Source organism: Scylla paramamosain, chromosome 5 (genome assembly GCF_035594125.1).
Source record: "Scylla paramamosain isolate STU-SP2022 chromosome 5, ASM3559412v1, whole genome shotgun sequence".
Classification (NCBI taxonomy): domain Eukaryota; kingdom Metazoa; phylum Arthropoda; class Malacostraca; order Decapoda; family Portunidae; genus Scylla; species Scylla paramamosain.
Window position 1 is genome coordinate 11,351,878 of NC_087155.1, and position 22,942 is coordinate 11,374,819.

At 43.8% G+C, this 22,942-nt stretch overlaps 1 long non-coding RNA gene across 4 annotated transcripts in view; it reads right to left on the reverse strand.

The window, feature by feature from the left end:
• LOC135100523 (uncharacterized) overlaps positions 1 to 22,942 on the reverse strand; it is a 101,319-nt gene that overhangs the window by 37,016 nt on the left and 41,361 nt on the right. Inside the window, exon 3 of one of the 4 annotated variants that reach the window (XR_010268767.1) lies at positions 9,989 to 10,325. The exons of the other annotated variants lie outside the window; for them this stretch is intronic. This is a non-coding gene — a long non-coding RNA (uncharacterized LOC135100523). Of the gene's footprint in view, positions 1 to 9,988; positions 10,326 to 22,942 lie in introns of those variants that run through there. 4 annotated transcript variants of the gene reach the window in all.

Below are 22,942 nucleotides of genomic sequence, written 5' to 3' on the forward strand. Positions count from 1 at the left end.
CTCTTCCGGACACTCTTCCTGTCAGGCGTGAGTATTAAGCCATTTCCTGATTCCATCTTTCGTTTACACTCACGTCTCTATTTTAGTGAAGCCTTCTCTCTCTCTCTCTCTCTCTCTCTCTCTCTCTCTCTCTCTCTCTCTCTCTCTCTCTCTCTCTCTCTCTCTCTCTCTCTCTCTCTCTTTCTTCTCTTTTTTTATTAAGTGTAGTTCGAATCGCACGTCATGTTCCTCTTTCCTGCCTCGAAGCATGTTTCTTACAGAGGAATGTCCCGACATTTCCTACATCCTTTCATTCTTTTTTTTCCCCGTTCTTCAAAGAGGTCCCGTTATTCTTCCGTCATGTCGCAGCCTCTTCCTTTATAAACCCATGACTGGGATCACGGTAGTTAGAAAGATAGAAAAACTGAGTGCATTTAAGATATGATAAATTATGTTACAAATTTTAAGACCTCATATCAATATTTATATCTACTTTGTTTACGATTTACACTCACATAATGGGGTCACATAATGGGGAAGAGAAAATCATGAAACATAGAAACACGGTGGAAGATTACAGTGTCCCCATCACGAGCGTAAGTGCCTCACAAGATACACTCGAGATAAAAAGTTCATAACGGAAGGATGACACAGATACACGTGTTCCTGCCGAGCCTCGCCACACCGGCGTGACTCGAGGACACCGTCGTAACGCAAGTGGTCCATCCTCGGTGACTGAGGCGACAAAGTAGAGTAATAGGGAGCAAAGTGGACGTACAAAGCTGAAATGTGGCTTAAATGGCATGGAAAGACCGGAAAAAAAGACGCCACGATTTTGTGTTTATCAGCTCCATTTTCACGTAAACTGCGCGGCTCTAGACACATGAATGGGGTCAATGTACAAGTAAACGAGGCCAATAAACCTGTGAATACCACCAGCATATAAGTGAATGGATCACCTTAGACAAGTCACTCAACTCGGACATAAATCTTACCTCCCCCCATCCTGAAGACCGTCCCACTTGGCATCTTCTGTCGCAAGGCCGAGGCATCGTGTGACATACATGAGCATGAGCACACCAACAGCCTTACTCGCGGGAATGTGAGCGCAAGGACCAAAAAGTGCTACGCCAATGTGGTATTGAGGTCACGTGCAGGAGGGACGCGCTCTTGGCCACAGGTGAGTTACGGTCAACCGGAAACAATTCAGATGACCAGGTGACCACATCCTCGTCCACGCGGCCATGCAGTGCTCCCCGTCTGCCAATCCCCTTGGCTTACTTTGCGCCTGCACCACACGCTGGCCCGTCACCACACCCAGAGGCCACAGAGGGCCAGGGTGGAGATGCGCGACCACACACACACACACACACACACACACACACACACACACACACACACACACACACACACACACACACCTATAGTCTCACCATAATTACCAGATTATGAAGATAAAGGCTGTGGTGTTACCAGGAAAAAAGCTTCCACTTTCTATTCTCTCACATGTCGTATTCAATAGTAAGAAGAAGAACAAGAAGAAAAAGAACAAGAAGAACAAGAAGAACAAGAACAAGAACAAGAAGTAGAAGTAGAAGTAGAAGTAGAACAAGAACAAGAAGAACAAGAAGAACAAGAAGTATAAGTAGAACAACAACAACAACAACAACAACAACAACAGCAGCAACAATAATGATATATATATGTTACAGTCAATACCTGAATCCAGACAATTTGTAAAGTGACTTATTTTTTCAGGCAATTTGTGAACTGCCTGGTTAGGTTAGGTTAGGTTAGGTTAGGTTAGGTTAGGTTAGGTTAGGTTAGGTTAGGTTATAACCTAACCTAACCTAACCTAACCTAACCTAACCTAACCTAACCTAACCTAACCTAACCTAACCTAACCTAACCTAACCAGGCAGTTCACAAATTGCCTGAAAAAATAAGTCACTTTACAAATTGTCTGGATTCAGGTATTGACTGTAACATATATATATATATATATATATATATATATATATATATATATATATATATATATATATATATATATATATATATATATATATATATATATATATATATATATATATATATATATATATATATATATATATATATATATATGTGTGTGTGTGTGTGTGTGTGTGTGTGTGTAAACTCATGCATGAATACACGAAAACACACACACACACACACACACACACACACACACACACAAGCGCGAGCGCACGAGCGCGCCAGCCTCCTGCCTGCCGGCATCCAGCGTTGCCATGGCAACAGACGGGAAAAGTAAAACAAGCCAGCGTCCTGCACCGCCGTCATGCCATGCACTCCTGAAACTCGTCAGCGCTTCACCTCCAGCCTTATTTTGTTAAGAACAGCTTTTTTTTATTCATGTTTTTATCTCCTGACGTCATTTGTTTTAATAATTATTAGGGACGTGCGGTGTGTGCATGTGTGAGGAGGGGGAGGGAGGTAAGCATTTATTTAATGCATATAAGCATATATGCATGTTATGTACGTATACATGTATGCATGTATGTATGTATGGATGGATGGATGGATGGATTTTGTAACAAATAAAACCCAAACAACTTATGTTTTACCATGAGAGTATGAATTATGTTAAATCTCTCTCTCTCTCTCTCTCTCTCTCTCTCTCTCTCTCTCTCTCTCTCTCTCTCTCTCTCTCTCTCTCTCTCTCTCTCTCCAACCACACAGAAATCTCCTCATTTTTTCACTGCACAACACAGCCATTTTTCTCCTCCGTCATCATCTCTCCCCACCTACTTCGGCGCCTAACTTTCCATTCTCACTTTCGTTTTCCTCACAATTCCCAATCTCCTCGCTGGACCAAGCTCTTTAAAGACCTGCCTGGCTATTCCCGCAACCACATCTATCTTTTCTCATCGCTCTGGTGCAAACTTATGCCCTTCGTGAGCGTAGTCGTGTTATCTCGCGTCTCGGGACATCGCACATTCTTTCTTCTTCCTGGTACCATTTTCCTCACAGCTTCCGAAGAATTTTAATCCTGGCTGTCCTTTTTTAATATCTCCGCCTGATCTAGGGATGCAATATGGCGCCGTTAAGTAAATATAAAAACTTTTGGGGAAGTAAAATTATGAAATCAATCCGTAAAAGTCTTGATTAAATTCCTTTAGGCTTCCAAGAAACGAGATCGAGTAATTTTCAAGTTTGGGTTAAATTAATTCGTCTTAACTTTTTTATGCATTAATATCTTTCAACACGATCTAACATTTTTTCCCTTAATTCGTAACTAATTACATTCTACGCTTGTTGGAATTTCATTTATTTTTTGTTCTTGTTCTTTTTTTTTTCTTTTTGTATATTGTCATTAATCATCTGTCATGTCTTAGGCTTGTTGTCATTCCATTTAATTTTCGTGATCTTCTTTTCTAATGTTCTGTCATTAGTCACCTGTCACGACAATCTATCACTTCCATTTGATTTTCCATTTCAGGTAACTTACGTCATTTAACTTTCACCTTCCTTCTTGTTTCCAATGATTCCAGCTTTCACTTTCTTAACCATATTCTTCTGGTCTGCCCTACAGCTCCCACCCTACAGATGCCGTCCAATATTATCCCTATCCCTCATCCAGCAGGTCTGCCTCCCCTCCGCACCGCTTCTCTCGCTGAGCCTGCCATTTTCTCCGACCGTCACTTTCCCTCCAACCATTATCCCTGGGATCCCAGTCGTGAATTAACAAGTCCTCTCACTTTTTCCCCAGCCATCCACTCCATCATTCCTTTTCCCCTCCACTCCTCCTCCTCCTCCCCCCTTCCTCCTTCGTCTCAGTCACCTACCCCATCACCTCATCAGTCACACCTCCCCTTTGGCTGGTGGTGCTTTGATCAGTGTTGCCAGCGCGCAGACCCGTGCAGACCACACTAAGAGATCACCATTACACTAATTATGAAAAGGACGCGGCCCATAACAAGTGTTGCGTAAGGCAGAAATATATGGACGCGTCCGAACTAAACACGTCCTTACTGACTGCGTGTTGACGAGTCCAGGAACCAAGCGGTCATTGCCTTTTTTTTTTCCAGTGTCTAGGGCTTATAAGTAGAGAAAAGATCACACATAGTTGTACTGATGTTAATTTTGATCTCGCTCTACACCGATCCTCCAAAACCAGCAACTGGATTATACATAAATACATGCCCTTGGCCCTCCAATGAAATTTTATGAGCCGCCCCACCCAAAAGAAAAAAATTACCCCCACCCTGCTCGGGAGACTCAAGGACAAGTCTTGCGTGGGCTGGGGCGCATGTGGGAGTTCCTCTCTAAAAATCAATTTCTTGGAGTTAAAGAAGATAAAATCAAAAGAACACAGGTGAAATTCTCACAGCAAGCGAGCGATAGTGCAATGGTGTAGAAGAGGTGAAGCCACGACGCACGCTTCAAGGCTACAGTCACGAGAGAGAGAGAGAGAGAGAGAGAGAGAGAGAGAGAGAGAGAGAGAGAGAGAGAGAGAGAGAGAGAGAGAGAGAGAGAGAGAGAGAGAGAGAGAGAGAGAGAGAGAGAGAGAGAGAGAGAGAGAGAGAGAGAGAGAGAGAGAGAGAGAGAGAGAGAGAGAGAGAGAGAGAATTACCCATCTCATCATCCCCCATTCCTTCCCTCCCCACCCCCCCATTCACCCACACACACACACACACACACACACACACACACACACACACACACACACACACACACTTCCTCGACCACGTGGCGACAGCTGAGCCTCGTCCTTGTCGCGTGTGGTGGCTGGCTTCGTCCCGCCTCGCCTCGCCTCACCTCGCCTGCCTTGCTTTCTCACGCACGCCAGAAAACAGCGTGAGCGACCTCGACCTTCCGTGACGTGACGTGAATACTCGTATTCCACATGCCAGGTAAGCACGACTCCTGAGTATTCACGAATGCCACACTCATCGCTCACTGACCCATATTCTGAAACATTAATGTGTCGCACCTCCACTACTTCAAAAGGCTCTACTTTAAGGTACATGGATTTTTAAGGGTGTTTTTTACAATTCTAGTGACATTAAGATTTCTACATTATTAAAAGGAAAAACAGTCTTGAAAATCCGGTTATTCATCTCTGTGGCTTGTCACAGTGAGACAGCAAAGCGTTTCTGAATACGGGCCACAATGTACACAACACTAACACCACTAACGGCGCCGTGTCGTCTACTCCCAATAGACTTCAGCCCACGGAAATGTCCTTTTTTTATGTCTGTCACTTCTTTTTTAAGTCGGGGACGGTATGTGCCAGACGTGAAGTGATATGACGCATCACAGCGGAGGGGAAGGTTTGAGCGGAGGCGGCTGGCTGGCTGGCTGGCTGTGACGGGAGACCTGGTGAGGACATTTGCGAAGGTTTATCTAAGGCTAAGAAGGAAAGAATGGAGGGGGGATGTAGGTTGGGAGGAGAAGGGACGAGATGACAGGAGGAGCAGGGCTATGGTGGGAGAGCAGTGGTGACATATTTGGGTTGTCTATTTAAGGATATGGTGGAGGTGAAGCAGGAACTAAAATTGAAAAGGGATAAGCTAAAGGGAGAGGAAGGATTAAGGAGGAAGAGTTGCGGAGGACACTTTGGGTTGTTTATGAGCTGAGGATGGCGGGAACCAGGAAGGAGGGATGCGGGAAGTAGGGGTGGGCAGGATTATGGCGGAAGATCTGTGGAGGACACTTGGGGGTTGTTTATCTGGGTAGGACAGGTGGGGGAGCAGATTAATGAGGCAGGAGCTCGGTCGTCCCCGCATGTCATTAATTACCTGGCCATTGTTCCTTCACACGTGAGGCGCAGAGAACAGTGCACCGTAATTAGTTGCCCGGAACCATTGTGCGCTGGAAGTGTTGCATAATCCTCGCCTCAGCAATTCAGGGCAAAATAAACAAAAATTGCTTGGCGGTCTTCCCGATGCTATTATGCTGCTCTGGGCGTGACTTACTTCCTTACAAGTACGTGAGTTGGTCGGCTTTGTTCGCACTCAAGTCACACGCACACAAGTAACCTACACGCTCAATGGTTTCCTTGTGTCCTCTGCCAGCGCAAAATAAAAAAACGTTTGTGCTGTGCTGCTCTAAAATATGCATGATACGTATTTATCATGAAACGATTATTCAATGACCTCAGATACTCCTCTCCTGAAGGGCTTTCGTGGAAGAATAAATACCCCTGTTGTACACCGTCACGAGGCAACATATCGTGACATTACATATACAGCACTAATGTCCCAGCACCGTGAAGAGCGATGCGCATCCCACACACGCATCACACACCACAGGACGCATGCAGCTGCTGGAATTCGGGGACTATCAGTCATGGCAGCATCGATAACACACACACACACACACACACACACACACACACACACACACACACACACACACACACACACACACACACACACGAGCAAGAACGAGCTCAGGTACAGGCAAACAACAAACTGTTTCACATTTCCCTGCATTTCTCCTGTCAGGTACGTGACACCGACCCCACGGCCCTCTCCCGCCGGCCCTTGGGAGCCTTGTAATACAATATTGAAGGAGGAGAAGGAAAGAACTGCCGGAAGAAAAATAAAAGAAAACCAGTGGGGGAATGAAAATCCAAGAATCTGAAAACAAAAACAATGCGTAATCTAAGACTGAAATTCATGCAATGTACGTAAGATGCTTAAGAAAGAAAATAATAATGAACTGCTTTACGTAACAGGAAGAATATGCGAAAATTTAAAATAGCAAGGCCGTATTTTTCCTTTTTCATCGAAACCGCAAAACATAAGACATTAAAATAACAGAACAGGAATATGGATGAAAATTTATATAAAGAGGGACGAGGGAAAAAAAGGAAGCCTTACAATGGAAGACAGGCAGACGAAAGCAACCCGACCATGGAAGCAGGGCGTGGGGAGGAAGAAATGACGAAAGAAGACACGAAGCAAACGCGGGAATGGATATGACCAGAATGTAGGACAAGGAGAGGGAAGATAGAGCAGGAAGGGAGGAGGGAAGCAACGGTAAGCCTCGTCCATTATTCCCTCCATAAATCACAGCTTCCATTCCTCTTGTAATTTCCTCCAAAACCCATGTGTGTGTGTGTGTGTGTGTGTGTGTGTGTGTGTGTGTGTGTGTGTGTGTGTGTGTGTGTGTGTGTGTGTGTGTGTGTGTGTGTGTGTGTGTGTGTGTGTGTGTGAGTGTGTGTGCGCCCCCAATCCATCTATAAAACCCATTTCTCTCACCATCCCTTCCTCACTCTCTCCCTTTCTCTCCTTCCTATTTCTTCCCTTACTTTCAATAGCGTCCCTACTATCATTTGTTCCCTCACTGCATCCATCCATCCATCACTCCTTTTGAAACTCCACTCCATCACTCACGCACACAAACTAAATAACTACCCGCCGTTGCCTCGTGGCGGAAAAGTGGGAGAAGAAGTGCTATATAAACTGACAGGAAGACTGAAGTGGACAAGTGGTTCGTTTGCCAGAAGATAAGAAGTAAAGTGTAGGTCGAGGAGCTTGCGATAGGAGAGAGAGAGAGAGAGAGAGAGAGAGAGAGAGAGAGAGAGAGAGAGAGAGAGAGAGAGAGAGAGAGAGAGAGAGAGAGAGAGAGAGAGAGAGAGAGAGAGAGAGAGAGACCCCACAAACGTACAACAATGATCCCAACAAGTTTTCTGCGACGCCACGAAGAAGACTGGTACAAGTTTCTAAGAGTGTGGGAGAGAGAGAGAGAGAGAGAGAGAGAGAGAGAGAGAGAGAGAGAGAGAGAGAGAGAGAGAGAGAGAGAGAGAGAGAGAGAGAGAGAGAGAGAGAGAGAGCATTGATGGGTAACGAAACCAAAATGGAACGTAATGTCGGTCAGTAATGGATCACAAACCACAAGTCCTTTTCCTTTCTAACCTCCCAAGCAACACAAAATACACGGCAGCGCCCTATATCAACTATAATTTAAACACCAGACAACTACAGAAGAAAGGACACGTGTATATTTCCAATGAGGACGAGGATGCGAGTCCAATCCTATAATTTCTAACTTCGTAAAGAATCCTTACTTCTTCCCATCACTCCCATCACCGCCTCCTTCAATGCCCTCCCAGAATCCTTAGTTGCTCTCATCACTTCCGCCATCACCTGCCTCACTGCCCTCCCAGTCTCCCGCCATTTCCTCCTTCACGCCGCCTAAGACCCTCTCCTCACTAAGCCCGATCCACCTTGCACGTTTGCGTATTACCCTTTCAGTCCAATAAATCTTAAGGTATGTAAATCAGATTCAGGTTCCAATAACGTAGACAGTTCTGCTCACAGTCATCGTCGAATTGCTCTCTCTCTCTCTATCTCTCTCTCTCTCTCTCTCTCTCTCTCTCTCTCTCTCTCTCTCTCTCTCTCTCTCTCTCTCTCTCTCTCTCTCTCTCTCTCTCTCTCCCTCCACCGTCAGTAGTAAATAGAGCTGCGTCAAGTCGTGTCAGAACCATTCCCTTCCTGCCTCACACGCTTGCCATACAAAAGCTTTGGTCGCTTCCCGCCGTCAGCAGGCAGTGTCAGCGCCGACCCAGACGAGGGAAGTCATTGTTTTACGGTGACGGAGCCGCATCAGCGAAAGGGTGACAGTGTGCAAACATCGACACCTTGAGAGGCACCAGCTCGCCCCCACCACAAGGGACACAATGCGAGACCCCCGGGACCAAGGGTGAAGACGAGGAATGTGCGACGCTAGGAGAGAGAGAGAGAGAGAGAGAGAGAGAGAGAGAGAGAGAGAGAGAGAGAGAGAGAGAGAGAGAGAGAGAGAGAGAGAGAGAGAGAGAGAGAGAGAGAGAGAGAGAGAGAGAGAGAGAGAGAGAGAGAGAGAGAGAATGTATGGGGGGACAGAAACACACTGACAGACAAAAAAGACAGAGAAAGACAAAGACAGACAGACAGACAGACAGACAGACACAGGGAGAGAAACAAACACACAGATAAAGACAGAGAAACAGACAGACAGACAGACAAGAAGGGGCAGAGCGAGAAACCCTAGGGTCAAAACGACATAAAAGTTTCTGACTGCATAAATACATATAACGAGCTAATTATACAAGGCAATGGGTATATGCTATGAAAATTTCCAAGTTTTCCACCAACTTTGCACAAGCTATAGGAGGAATAACGCCTAATAGATTACAATAGAAAAACTAAAATATTGTGCGCAAACTTCTATTAATATTTATCTTCGCTTATTAACCAGTTATTTTTGCGTAGTTATTTTTTTACTCAGAGCCAAACACAATCTTAGGGAACAGTTCTCGGGCTTAGAATTGATGTCCTCTCCGTGCTGTGGCGTGAGCTGCAAACCTCGCTGCCGGAAACGTTATTGCCTGTGATAGCCTGAACTCGAGAACCTACTACAACAACCGCACAACTCCGCTCCTCTGCTTGGACGACTCCCTGAGGACTGAACAGACTCCTCCCTGCACACTCCAAGACAACGATAAATTTGCGGTGCTTACACTACGTATTCCTTTCCCTTTTTGTGATGCCTCCAACTCAAACTCAAACCACTGAACCGTCAAGCAAACCTCAAATACGTCGGACAATTTAGACGAAAGCAGCGCAAATACTGAGTGAAGATGCGACCAAACAGGTGTGCGTTGAATATGACAAGCGTTGCAACTTAAGAGTGAAGCACCTCGATGCTATAATACAAGGCAAGGTGAAGGAAGAGTGGAGAAGTGGGAAGAAAGGAACACACACACACACACACACACACACACACACACACACACACACACACACACACACACACACACCAGGCAGCCCGCGATCCTTGGTGCGCTGAAACGTGATCAATACAAGGACTGATACACCTCCCACCGCTCTCCACGCCCACGCCCACACCCACGCCCACATCCACACTCTCCATAGTTACGACAAGCACTTGCAACAGTCTGACGACCACTCACTCAACGACGACCAATCAAGCTAACCTTTTAGTGTGTGTGTGTGTGTGTGTGTGTGTGTGTGTGTGTGTGTGTGTGTGTGTGTGTGTGTGTGTGTGTGTGTGTGTGTGTGTGTGTGTGTGTGTGTGTGTGTGTGTGTGTGTGTGTGTGTGTGTGTGTGTGTGTGTGTGTGTGTGTGTGTGTGTGTGTGTGTGTGTGTTTTGAGAACACCAATAAGCACCATAACTTTTTTCACTCCTAACTTGTCCTCTCATAACTCGAGATTAGTCACACTTTTTCTCACTTCTCCTCCTCCTCTTCCTCCTCCTCCTCCTCCTCCTCCTCTTCCTCCCATCACTATCTTGTACTATACCTGGCGTGCTGGACACCTGCCTGACACGGAGGAGCTGCACCGCCATCTTACCTGCAATAAGAGAATGGTTGGCAATTAGATTTTTGTTATAGTAATAAAATAAAATGGCAATAAAAGGGTAGGGTATAAAGAAAAAAGTGGTTCGAGAATGAAGGAGGAAAAGAGGGGAAAAAAATAAGGAAACAAGTGACCGAGAGAGAGAGAGAGAGAGAGAGAGAGAGAGAGAGAGAGAGAGAGAGAGAGAGAGAGAGAGAGAGAGAGAGAGAGAGAGAGAGAGAGAGAGAGAGAGAGAGAGAGAGAGAGAGAGAGAGAGAGAGAGAGAGAGAGAGAGAGAGAGAGAGAGAGAGAGAGAGAGAGAGAGAGAGAGAGAGAGAGAGAGAGAGAGAGAGAGAGAGAGAGAGAGAGCGAAGGATGAAAAGAAAAAACAGAATATCAGATGCAAATAAAGTGACACAAATTATTATAAATTCGTATACATTACAACCATGCTATTCATCGTTATATACGAACCATAAACACTAATCCAAAACACACATGACAAGTAAACAATGAATAGATTTTAATGTGACTGAAATATCCCGGTTAATTCTATGCACACAACACACACATTTATTGTCAACATTACTTGTATTCTCTAAAACAAACCTGACGTCTTTATTTAACTAACACATATATTCTTCACCCTCAACCATACAATTACTATCATCATTATATATATTTATTTTTTTCCGCATCATCAAACTCACAGCGATCTTTCACGGACAACTGGTCAAATCAAACAGGAAATTCTCTCTCACATTTCCTGACTGCTGGCTCTGTGCTTGGGCAAGACGAGAGAGCATAGTGTACCGCGCAGCTCAGACAAAATGCATCTGCGGGGGAAGGCGTGACCAGTCAAAGGCAGCAAAGGTCGTGACGGGTCAGATTGCCTCAGGAAAATGCGCTTTAATAATAATACGCATCAGTGTTTATTTCTTTCCTTTATTTGTTTATTACTTCGTTTATTGCTTCTTTCCTCTCTTTCACCCTGATCATTAGTCCTTTTCTTTGTTGTTTTGGTTAATGTGTGTTGGATTTTGTTACCATAGAGAGAGAGAGAGAGAGAGAGAGAGAGAGAGAGAGAGAGAGAGAGAGAGAGAGAGAGAGAGAGAGAGAGAGAGAGAGAGAGAGAGAGAGAATGGGGAGTGTGCAAAAAGAAGCTCCATTACAGAAAATTTATAAACAGATAAATTTAAATAATGTGTTATTATTATAGATATAAATGAAAATGCAGCACCATATATATATTCTCTCTCTCTCTCTCTCTCTCTCTCTCTCTCTCTCTCTCTCTCTCTCTCTCTCTCTCTCTCTCTCTCTCTCTCTCTGGGATGGGAGGGTTGTAATGGCCTTCCCAAACACTTCCGCCCGTATCAATAACACTAATCATTATTACATCCCATACAACCCCGCCCACACCATGCCAGCCTCCGCCCACCCCAGCCCGCAGCCACAGCCACCCACACATGACAATACTGCCAACACAGCCATGCACACGGCCACTTCATCACCTGGTCGTCCATGCAAGCACGCCTACATCCACTCCACGGCACGTATTCTTTCACGTTCCAGCGGTCTGCATAACTTTCAAGCGGTTGTAGTTTACGTTACTGGGATTTTCAAGACACTTCATTATGTAATCTTAGGTTTTTATGTAAGAGGAGACTCTGGCTTAGGGGAACGAAAAGGCTACAAAAAAAGTCCCAGTGAATGTGTCAGTGCTCCAAGAATTACTTTTTGCTAGTTTTCTTAAGGGAGTACCTTTAAGTGGATCTTTTTTTATTATTATTTTTATCTATTTTTTATTTATCTATTTTTTTGTTGTTGTTGTTGTTGCCCTTGGCCAGAGCTCTTCTTACATAATAATGGTGTTTGTAAGGTTCTACAGATAATTTCAACATATAATATGCACCATTCACAGGAAATACACCCTCATGAACCAAGCGCATCATCTCTGGCTTTGAAAATAGCCCTTGTGAATAAAAGAATAAAGCATTCAGTAATACCTGCCCAAGTCTCGCCTCGGGCACAAAAGTTTCCCAACACCATTCCTCTAATTGGCAGCGTGACCTGTTCAACCTTCAAACTTTCCACTGAGAGAATATTCTTCTGCTTGTCACTCCAATCACTTTGCCATATTTCAGACCTATACTTTCACTTCAGCGGCATCAAACATCCTTCCACATAAGTATATATCGTATATTGCTCGTTGTTCACAGCATTCAATGAAAACACACACCATCTCTATCATCATCATCAGTGATAGTGATTTAAAGAGATTACAAAAAGAAAAACAAAAATAATGCAGATTTTTCCCAGTACGATTTGCACGATACGGTCTTTTTCAACCACAACAACAGCACATTCACGGATCTTATACTCAGATTCTAACACTCAGGAATCCCACACTCCGCCACCACACACGTCAGCGCAGGACGGGAGCCAGACACAGAAGCAGTCTCCACGTAAGTATTAACTGGAAAAACGTGGAAAAAAATAAATAAATAAAATACTGAATGAAGCTTAACACATGAGTGATCATCCTGAAAGAAGTGCCTACCATTGTGTGTGTGTGTGTGTGTGTGTGTGTGTGTGTGTGTGTGTGTGTGTGTGTGTGTGTGTGTGTGTGTGTGTGTGTGTGTGTAGGCGAACGCACCGTCTTAAACATATCCTCATTGAAAAACCTACACACACACACACATACATACATACATACATACATACATACATACATACATACACACGTGTAGCATATTATCCATCCAAGAAATGTCCCGAGACTTTATTTACAGTACGTAAAATTTCCACACTGCCAAACCGGTTCTCACCTGGTTCAACTTGACCCAGTCCGGTTTGTTCTGGATATGCTCGAAGAGAGTGTGTGTGTGTATAAAAAAATAACTGATTTTTTTTTTCTTCTTCTTTTACCTGTCATAGAAAGACGTTTCCATTTCAGATTAGATACCAGCGCAAGCAATATTTTTGTCATAAGTATGCGTGTTCCTCTTCAATACGTCTGGCCGTAGAAGGCGTCCTGTGACTGGATGTGCTCCTGACAGGAACACCATCCCACACACGCAAGGCTCCCTCGGTCGTGGCCATGACGCTGCCCACTTTCCCCCTGATGCAGGAAACAAGAATTTCACTTTTCTTATCTTTTCAACCTTTATTAATTTCTAAACCTCAGAAGATAAATCTTTCGTCATTATCATTACCGCCAAACTGTCCTCTGTACAATAATTTACATGGCAGGATTAAGCAGCTTCAGTACGATGTCATGATGACCAAGGGCATGAAAGCTTCGTCTGTAAATATTTGCATGCACTGAGAATCACACGCGTTCCGCAGCCTTGTATGTCACCATTACTTTAGACAGAAGGCTATAATGTTAACCACTGGCAATGATAAGCTCTCTTGGTCCCACAGCGCGATCTTCAGCCGGTCCCACGTGGCAGCCCCGGCAGCGTGGTGAGGCGAGGCATCCATCTAGCACTCACAACACCAGGGCTCGTATTCAGAAACACCTTGCTCTCCTACCACGACTATTTTTAAAGGCCACAAAGATGATTAGCCGGGTTCTTACGAGTGCTTTTCCTGTTAATAATGTGGAAATCTTGCGTCACTAGGATTATAAAAACACCTTCAAAACCCCGAGTAACTTCAACCAGGGGCTTTGAATGTAGTGGAGATGCGGCGCACAAGTGTTTCAGAATATAGATCAGGGTTTGGATTACAAGATTACGGTAAAATTGTGAGGTATAAATGTATAAATATCAGCACACATTCACGTACTGGTTGAAGTAGCTTTTTTCCGCAACAAGAATGTAATATTCGAAGGTTTGTGGCAGCTCGAGTGAAGCAATGACACAGTAAGGCAGGTCATGTTTTAAAGGTCATTCTGCCATTACTTTCCATCACGCTTACACGCTCACCCAGAGTGGAAGTAAATTTAGGCAGTATGAGGAGGAGGAGGAGGAGGAGGAGGAAGAAAAAATGAAAAGAAAAAGTGAAGATATATGAAAGCAGCAACACCAGTAGTGATGACGACAAAGAAGACAACGGCAGGGAAGAGGACAACAACAACGACGACAACAAAGTAGCATAACCAAAAATCAAATAATACCAGCAGTAGTGTGTGTGTGTGTGTGTGTGTGTGTGTGTGTGTGTGTGTGTGTGTGTGTGTGTGTGTGTGTGTGTGTGTGTGTGTCCAAGCCCATTTGCGGAGAAACAAAAAAAAAATTGAAGAAACAAAAAGTAACTCTGCATAGGTCGGACAAGGTTACACAGTTATCAGAGGCTATTCTCTCTCTCTCTCTCTCTCTCTCTCTCTCTCTCTCTCTCTCTCTCTCTCTCTCTCTCTCTCTCTCTCTCTCTCTCTCTCTCTCGTCATCGCACATACCCCACAGAGCTTCCACTGAGCGTGCTTCACATCAAACTCTGTGTGTGTGTGTGTGTGTGTGTGTGTGTGTGTGTGTGTGTGTGTGTGTGTGTGTGTGTGTGTGTGTGTGTGTGTGTGTGTGTGTGTGTGTGTGTGTGTGTGTGTGTGTGTGTGTGTGTGTGTGTGTGTGTGTGTGTGTGTGTGTGCTGTCTGCTTTTCTTTCCTTGCAAATTCTCGTGAAAAGTGAGTGAGTGAGCACGCTGCCTCACTCCCAAGGACAACCTCGAGTGGGAAACAAAATTATGATAAGCAAGATTAGCCGCGTTAGGTTCTGTTCCTCGCTTTTTATTTTTACTTTTTTTTTCTCGCCTGAATGAAAAGTGAAATTACTTGCACACGAGGAGAAGCAGGAAGAGGAGGAGGAGGAAATAGAAGAAGGAAAAAAAAAAAAGCGGAGCAAGAGGAAGAGTAAGAGAAGAATGAGGATGAGGATGAGGAGGAGGAGGAAGAGAAAGAGAAGTAAAAAGAGAGAGAAGGAAGATGGATAGTAAAAAGAGAAGGAGGAGGAGGAGGAGAAGAATTATGTCCCCATCATCCTTGACTATAAACAGCAAATAATGACAGAGTACAAATAATGAGACCACCACACCGCCACACCACCACCACACCACACCCACGCCTGCCACACGCCACAGCCACCAGAACATGCCCCACCACAAGCACAACCACATCCAACGACCTTGGAAGGCTGGCGTGGTGCAACAACTCACTGGAAGCTGGGAGTGTGGGAGTGTGGGGGTGAAAGGCCGAGCTTGATGCAATCTTTCCAGCCTCGCATTTGGCAGCATTCCAGACCTTTTCTTTTTTTTTCCTGCACATATATAGTTACAAGGGCAATGGTTGGCAATGGACTGTAGGGCAGTAGGAACAATGCCCTAAGCCTTGTCAACAAAGCAGCACACGCGGATGTGAGAGAGAGTAAAGGGAAGGAGAAACAGCGGAAGACATGAATAAATGACTTGCGGACTGAGAGACGGACTGACAGAGCTCACTAAAGGTGTAAGAAATAAAGGCGTGTATTGTTACTAAAAGGCATACGAGGGAGAGGCGGCCAGCAGACGGGCAGTGATGAGACACTTCAAAATAAACACAGCTCAAGGCACTCCCATCACCACCCGCTGCTGGATAAGGAGATGCTGCCGTGTCGCCACTGCATGTGAAATAGGTCAAAGCCAGGTGATGGTGCGAAGGCACGAAGGTCAGCCAGCCTCATAAACTGTTGCCCTGACCCTTCAGTCTTTGTGGGAGCTGCCTAAGGAGAGAAGGTCATTACTGATGCAATCATTCCGATCCTCCTCACTTCACCACTTGGCCGCCATCTACACGCTAAGAACTAAAAGCTATGATTGCAAATGACACTACGACTCTTTGACACTTTCGATCAAATAACACTCTGGCGCCTTATCTCTCTAGTGGAAGCTATTAGGGTTTTCAAACGTGTTCTTATCACTCTAATGATATAGTAACAAGGATTCTACATTATCAATTGGAGAACACTCCTGAACGACTGATCATCTCTGTGGCCTTTGGAAGTTGTCGTGATGAGAGGGAAAAAAGCGTTTCAGAATAGAGAATATGACAACTGTTACATATGAGTAGTCCGATAGAATTTTACAGACTGAAAATATAAGTACTGGCTTGATTTACTCTATCAGTCATTTGTTACCATCTGTTCGCAAAATTATACACTATACCCCAGACTATTCTTTCAAGTCTGGAAACAGGTCAAGGCAAGCAATGAAGAAGAAGTGCGCCTTATTCTCTGACGCAGCAGGATCCTTCTTGCCAATCCAAGACACTTCTACGTATACTGTAAGATGTGAGGCAGCTCCTGAAGACTCACCGTCCTTGGAGGTTATTTTATGATCACCTCACGGATTACACAGTGCAAATTTTACGTACTGATTTACGTCAGTTTCTTTCGATAGCTATCCAATAACAAATGTTTATTTTTCCATCAGTTTATCAGTTTTCTTTTCAGTGATTGGTTCAATGACATTACTTTTTTTTATGGACGAAGAGATGATTTTTTTTTCACAGAGTCAATAGTAAATAGTCATGGGTACATATATTTACATGATAAGCTACATAAATACACTTCTCCCCTTCAAAAAATAAATAAATAAATAAATATAAAAAATCAGCAAAAATATCTATAAAAGCAAATTCATTCAAATCAATTCAAATGTGTGCCTCGTAACTTCAAGCATGACTAACAAACAAAAAGTCAAAATCCATGTTGATTTCTTCAGCAACTTCAAAACCATTAACCAGTTTTAAGTTTTTTTTTTTTTTTCCTTTCCTTTTTAATCAAGTCAAGTTTTTTACCGCCTTTTAATTAAGATACACGAACGTCCCCTCTGGTAATATTCAAGCTGGACAGTAATCAGACCCCATAAATATCACATACAATTAACACAAGGCCGGTGTCACTGTCCATCACGAGCAATACACACTGTAACAAGAGAAGTATTTACTATTATCGTCACCACCCACCAGTGTGCAGAGTGTTATGGGCTGCAATAATAAACCCTGGATGTCATGTCAAGTCCGTATTTCTATTAAACTGCATATGATAATTACCTTTATTAATGAGCATTTTCAAGCGTATTTTGTAGGTAATGATTACTGTCCAATCGACAAACAATGCCATTCACTTCCATCTCTCTCACTCTAGCCTGTATTCTGAAACGCTTAGCTCTGTAACCACGACCACTACTATTTCAGAGGCCATAGAGATGATTGGCCAGGTTCTCGAGTGTTTTCTCCTGATAATAATGTAGAAATCTTGTTAATCTGTCACTAGAACCGTAAAAATGCCCTTCAAAATCCGTGTAACTTCAACTAGAGCCCTTTGGATATAGTGGAGGTGCAAAATGTTTCAGAATATCTCTCTCTCTCTCTCTCTCTCTCTCTCTCTCTCTCTCTCTCTCCTCTCTCTCTCTCTCTCTCTCTCTCTCTCTCTCTCTCTCTCTCTCTCCAGACTACCGTGGGCGAGTCCTTCAAGTGTGTCCACGCGGGAAAACGTGAGCCGAACCCCTGAGGACGAAGTGGTGATCTGACGGAAACAATAGGCCGCGGTGTGTCTCACGACCACCACCTCATGACACAGACTTTTTTTTACTCGAGGTTTCTGCCTGAAGGCACCACAGTTTTTCTTCAGCACAAAGGAAATGCCAGGCAGTCCGCCATGACGTCTTGAAATAAATAACAAGAAATTATAATAAATAAAGAAAATTTAAGAAAAAAAAAAGTTGGCTTTATTGTGAAGGAAAAATTGAAAAAATAGAAAAGAATAATCAGAAAGAAAAGAACAGAATAATATAATGATGGTGGTATTATGACTTTTTTTTTTTTTTGTGTGTGTGTGTGTGTGTGTGTTAAAACTACTGCTTGGATCACCTACACGTTTACTTCCAGATTCATGTACTATTAAACGCATCGACACTTCATCTCAATTACTTGCGTTTCCAGTGTTTTTTTTTTTTTCTCAGTAATTCTCGTGATACATTAACAAGGACTCAGCAAGGACAAAAACAAACTTGGGAACCCCACTAATCCAACTTGATGGCCTTTGAAACTAGTCCTTATGAAAGAGCAATGCATTTCAACATACGGGCATAAGAAAATACTAAATGGAAGCTGCAGCCTTACATGCCCCTCCATCTCCGTCCTGCATGCACTTCACTTTCTCACTCACACTGGCGTGACACTGAGGTCATTGCCCCGCCAGTAACTTAAGAGCATCCACGAGCAAGATACTTTACATTGTATCCTATTACTGCACACGTGACTCCCGCTTAGCCTGAAATGTTTTTGGTACACGAGAGAGAGAGAGAGAGAGAGAGAGAGAGAGAGAGAGAGAGAGAGAGAGAGAGAGAGAGAGAGAGAGAGAGAGAGAGAGAGAGAGAGAGAGAGAGAGAGAGAGAGAGAGAGAGACGTATCACACGAACAGGTAAGGTTCCTCCAGGTCTGCCCCGTGTTCTTTTCACATTTAGCCATGCGAAAGGTCAGGAGATACCCAGGAGATACTAAGAAAAAAACCTATCTGTATAACATCACCTTCGGAGTGTCACTAACTTCCTGAATTTTGCAAAGAAAAAAAACATTAAGATACTCGACAAAAAAATAAAACTACGCACAAACATTGGAACATTCGCACAACCTTCAAGAACAAACACGTTTAGCATGTCATGACGAAGTATAAATAACACAAGTGCTTTCGTTTCCTGGGCAAGAACATGGGCGTTTGTACACAGATGGGCGTACGTAGAGGGGACAGCCATGATTAGTAAGTAGTTCAGGGTCTGCCACGTGTAGGCCGGATGGCTTCTTGCGGCTTACCTCATGCTGTTTTTTTTTTTTTTTTTTCATTGCGTTCTTATTTTTGAACTCATCAGCTACTAGGAAAAATACAAAGATTAAAAAATAGAAAATAATACGTAAGTTACTCCGTGCGTAGATGAGAAAGGAAAAGTGACTACACCGCAACACCCCAAGATGCTAATTAACCTGGGAAAGTGACTACACACAACACCCCTTAACCCTAATTACCTGGGCAAAGTAACTACACCTCCTACACCGCACGATCCTACACTTCTACACTCCACGGTCCTACACACTTACACCCCACGATCTAAATTAACAAGTAAAGTAACAACCCTCTACACTCGTCGCCCTTAATCATCTCAAGAGAAATGGTGAAAACCTTCGCCTTTAACATCCTACACCTTTTACTTTAGATTAGATAGAGTAGGTTATAAAATCAGTCTTGCAGAACCCATAACGTCTACAAATTGTATTTTCTTTACGTATCCTCTCTGTGTTTCCGCATCGTAGCCTGTGACCTGTCCCTTTACCTCGTCAACAAACAGTGTAGCGCAATGCTGAGGAACACCACCACCATCACCACTTCACCATCACCACCACCATCATCATACCACCACACCACCTCCATACCACCACCACCACACCAGCACACTGAGCCTTTCTGACCCACAGTCACTGACAGTCTCCAGTGATCAAGAGATTACTTCTAAAACGCCTCTCTAGCCGACGACCAATTAAGGGAAGAACTAACTCCCGCGACGCTGATGGGGAGGGCCGCCCGTCACGACCCGAGTTTGGCGCGACGATGATGTCCTGGCCAGGGATACGAGGACAGGCAGCCACGGGGACACGACGGCTGTACGAGCAGCGAGTGTGGGGGTGGTGCCAGACATTGGTTGTGAGGCGCAGTGTGATGTGATGACTTGCACGAAGAGGAGGAGGAGGAGGAGGAGGAGGAGGAGGAGGAGGAAGAGAATGACAACGACAACGACGATGACGACGACTGATTTACTGATCAGTCTATTGCCTAACGCCGCAATAGTGAGGAATAGGGATTGAAGAGGGTGATGAAAAGGAAGTGAAAGGAGGAAAAAGATGAAAAGAAGAGAAAGGTGAGCAGAAAAGAAGGAAAATAGAAAAAAAAAAAAAAAATATATAGATAGATAGATAGATAGATAGATAGATAGATAGATAGATAGATAGATAGATAGATAGATAGATAGATAGATAGATAGATAGATAGATAGATAGATAGATAGATAGATAGATAGATAGATAGATAGATAGATAGATAGATAGATAGATCGATCGATCGATCGATCGATCGATCGATCGATCGATAGATAGATAGATAGATAGATAGATAGATAGATAGATAGATAGATAGATAGATAGATAGATAGATAGATAGATATATATATATATATATATATATATATATATATATATATATATATATATATATATATATATATATATATATATATATATATATATATAGATATATATAGATATATATAGATATATATAGATATAGATATAGATATAGATATAGATATAGATATAGATATATATAGATAGATGGAAAGAAGGCAAGGGAGGAGATGAACAAAATTAAAAGATGGTAAAGAGGAAGAAAAAACGTGATAAGGGCGTCGCTCTTTTTACCCTCATTACCTAATTGAGGGGAAGATTAAAATTGTGGATTAGAAGTTTAGTAAAGTGTGTATTCACTCGAAAAGCAAACTTCACACAATCCAAGTTATTGGGGATACTGTTAAATCTCTCTCTCTCTCTCTCTCTCTCTCTCTCTCTCTCTCTCTCTCTCTCTCTCTCTCTCTCTCTCTCTCTCTCTCTCTCTCTCTCTCCGCAAGGAGACTCTGAATGCAGCAGACAACTTGATATAAAATGTAGTAAGACTACACTCGTATATGACACACGAAACGAAGGTGCGTTCGGGGAAACTGAGAGGAAGAAGAATATGTTTATATTCGGAGGGATGGAATGCATGTTTAATAGGAAAGGAAATTACTATACGCTTGAGCAATGCCAATTAACTAAACGTTTATGAAAGAAGAAGGGCAGTGCGTTTCAAGGAAAGAGTCTTACTTGTTGAACGAAGAATAATGTTCATAAGAGCGAAGCTTGGCGAACATTAAAGTATTGAGAGAAGAAACGATAATGCACAAACTCTTGGAATAAGCATAGGTTATCAAGAAGACAGCGGTGAGAAGGGTGTGTTGATACATCTTGCCACATTGCAATCAACGGTGGAAGGGGAACTGCATTACTAAATATGTCATGTTAAAAAGTGAAACATCAAACATTACCAGAAACAATAACACGCGCTATTCCCCTCTCGTGGTGCACAGCTCCTCAGGTGTCATCAGTGCTGCCTCTCATCACAACACCCCGCTTCCTTACACCCCCCTCAGACCTCATCCAAACTCCTCAAAATACTCCTGTCAATGCCCCTCGCCACGCCCTTCAGAGCCCTCAAGACACTGCACACTCCCTCGACCCTCACCGCGCCGAGTCACCACGCACCGGGCCCCACGCGGCCACCTCGTGACTGTCTGGTCCAGGTCTGGTCTTAGGTGTGTGACGCAATACAGCCTTCACTCGCCGCGCGGTCACTTCCCGCCCGCCTCTTCCATGTGTTTTGTACCCCAAGGCGCGCCCCGAGCACCTGCCGGTTGATCCTGTACCGAGTTCCTCCCACACACTTGAGGGAGCAATTTTGTTTTCCCGGGCAGCCTGTCACTGAGCGCCCTCAGGACCACAGGGCAGACGTGTGGCTATTATAATGAAGTTTGCCTTCAGATTCCGTTGTGTGTTGAAAGGTCATGAATAAAGTGAGCTGGACATCTCACTGCAGACAGTGATCAAGAGCCATGAGCGGTGGCAGGTAAGGCAAGGCGCCACCTGTCAGTCATGTGTTTATTTTTTATTTTATTTATTATTATTATTATTTTTTTTTTTACTTTTTTCTCTCTTCTTTCTAAGAGCAAAGTGAAGTAGCTTGCCAAGTCAAAGCGTCTGGCGCAAGTTAGCTTCGTTGCGCATCAGCCTATGACGCACAACTTACTTAGTCAAGCAAGTAAGATATTTGTACAAGGTCTTCGGTAATCTAATCCCATCTAAACAGCGCGCTGGTACTCCAAAAATAGTTATTACAATAGTTCAATAGTGAAATGCATTTCTTTACCCAATGAGTCGTCTCAAAAAGAAAACTAGTCCTGGCGCCAGCAAAATTAACTGTCGGGTTGGTCCCGCTGAAGGTCGCTGTCCCTGCCGGGAAACGCACACAAAAACTGCCTCCCTTACACAGCAGGGTGCTAACGGTGCGGCCAGGTAAAGGTATTAAGGTATTAAACCCACCATTCGTTGTCTTATGGGGGTAAAAACAGGCAGCATAAATAATAACAAAAAGAGACTAGCACGGTTACCGAAGTAGGTGAGATAGGCTCTGACAGCCACCCTGGACGCCTACTTACTTCCTCTTCCTATAGGGCGTCCACGGGCGACACGAGTGACATTTGATATAGAGTTGTTGATTATAAAATTCACTCCACTCTCAACATACTTGTCTCCTCTTCCGATGGAGTACTTCCCACTGAGATTAATAACTTCGGTGTCATTACTGGCCTCTCCTTAACATTCACCATACTCTGCTCCGAGGCTCAAAAGATCAAAGGAAAAGGATGACTTAGTGTTTATGCAAATTAAGGACCTGGTTACTGATGACTGGACCAAAACTGTTACATTCTCTCTCTCTCTCTCTCTCTCTCTCTCTCTCTCTCTCTCTCTCTCTCTCTCTCTCTCTCTCTCTCTCTCTCTCTCTCTCTCTCTCTCAGCACCCAAT